Below are 2,274 nucleotides of genomic sequence, written 5' to 3'. Positions count from 1 at the left end.
CAGGCAAGGCGGCTCCTGGGTCCCGGAGTGCCGCCTTGCCTGTGGCCTGGTTTCCAATCACGATCACGATCATAGCCGCAGGGTCCTGCCGCCCAGGGCCGCACACTGGGGTCCTGGCTGGGGGCAGGGCTTAGGCGGCACACGGGCGCCTGGATGGCGGCTCCCGTTGGCCTGCCCTGCCTGCAGTATGCAAATTAGCCTCCATCTTTGTTGGCGTTTAATTTGCATATCACGCTGATTAGCCAATGGGAGGCATAGCGAAGGTACAGTCAATTACCATGTTTGTCTATTATTAGATAGGATTCTCTTAAACCTACAGTCAAATGGACATAGTAGGGGTGGTACATACTATTATGCACTTTATGTGATTATCTGTTACTTTGGAAATACAGGCTTTCTTATTCTGTCACTGATTCACTCCTTTTAATCTTCCTCCCATTACCTCAAACTTATTCATCAAAACAATTCTCTCCTCAGATATCTGAGTTATCTTTCATTTACAAAATGACAGAAACCCAATTCAAACAAATGTAAGGGAAAACAAATTTGAGCAAAAGTGTATGTGATTAGGATGTCAGGGTTTGGGATAATGTTAGTGATTGCTTCCACCAATTTTCTTAACTTTTTAGAATGAAGAACTCTACAGCTACTATTTTCAGAGCACTTGGGCAATTTCTTTTTCAGTTTACATTAAAATAGCAATGTGCTATATGTAATGTGCTGATGTCAGTGTGCTACAATGTAATTTGTCTTGATGCTGAGAGTTTTTGCTGTGGGGTGCCGTCATTTGTGATGTAGAGTTTGGGTCGGAAGAGTCAGAGGGGGAGGTGATATGGGTGGAAATTTGGAGTGGTGGCAGAGAGCAGCCATTTTTGCCCATCAGCCTTTCAAAGAAGCCCAGGTTGCTAAATCCATGTGTTTGTGGTATTTGATGTGTGTGTGTGTGTGTGTGTGTGTGTGTGTGTGTGTGTGACACAGAGGAAGAGAGGGAGAGGTATGGAGGGGTGGGGTAGAGCAGGGTGGGGTGTGGTTGGGAGAGCTTATGGCTTTATAACATGTTTCTACAAATGGTACCTGGGGCATAGTGAGCCTTTATGTTCCAGGAGCTTAAGAGAGGGGACAGAAAACAGAATGATCTTAGTGATGAATTTTGCCATTATAAGAGATGACACCATTCCATAGCATGTCAACCAAAGGTACCTCTAAACAAGGACAAGTAAGCTGAATTTATAATATAGTTCAAAATGAAGACTCCAGATGAAAAAAATCTAATTAAAAATCAGTGTCTTTATTTTAAGGTTTCCCGTAGAATAAAAATATTTCCCCAGAACAAGATAGAGATGAAGCCCTAGCCAGTTTGGCTCAGTGGATAGAGCCTCGGCCCACGGGCTGAAGAGTCTCCAGTTCAATTCAGGTCAAGGGCATGCACCTCAGTTGCAGGCTTGATCTCAGGCCCTGGTTGGGGCATGGGCGGGAGGCAACCAGTTGATGTGTCTCTCTCACATTGATGTTTCTCTCTCTGTCTCTCCCCTTCCTACCACTCTCTCTAAAAAAAAAAAAATCAATGGAAAAATATCCTCATGTAAAGATTAAAAAAGAGAGAAAGATGAAAAAGTAAAGAACAAAAGATAATTCATTTCAGGAATAAATTTAGTATCCTAAAATTTGAGGTTTTTCGACTTAAGACTTCTCAAAAAAACTATTGGCACCACCTTTATTGTAAACTAGGGGCCCAGTGCATGAATTTGTGCACCTTGGAAGGAACTGTGGGCCGCGAGGCTGCAGTGGGCACAGGGGCAGGTCTCGCCCAATCCTCTGCACCCCCGCCTGGCCTTTCCTGCCACAGCCCCCGGTCCCTGTCTGCCGGCAGCCCTGCTCCCACCACTGCCACTCCCATGTGTTGATGGCACTGGCCCTGCTCATACCTGCTGACGGCGTGATCGCCTCTCAGGAGCAGGGGGAGGTGGAGAAGCCCCGAGTGGCAGCCGACACTCACACCTGCTGACGGCACTGAGGGATTGGGACTGGCGCTGGGCACTGGCAGTGGGTGTGAGCAGGGCTGGCGCCAGCAGCAGGTGCGAGCGCCAGGCAGGACCGCGGCGTGAGGGAGCAAAGAATTTTCAGTAACCACCAGAGGCTTTCCTTAATGCCAGCAACTGGCGCCCTGCGTTGGTCTAGCACCCCCACTCGGTTGTTCGGTTGTTTGGTTGTTCCGCCATTTGGTCTATTTGCATATTAGGGTTTTATATATATAGACTAGAGGCCCGGTGCACA

The sequence above is a fragment of the Myotis brandtii genome, unplaced genomic scaffold, assembly GCF_000412655.1.
Source record: "Myotis brandtii unplaced genomic scaffold, ASM41265v1 scaffold133, whole genome shotgun sequence".
In the NCBI taxonomy this organism is placed as follows: Eukaryota; Metazoa; Chordata; class Mammalia; order Chiroptera; family Vespertilionidae; genus Myotis; species Myotis brandtii.
This window is presented reverse-complemented; position numbering follows the sequence as displayed.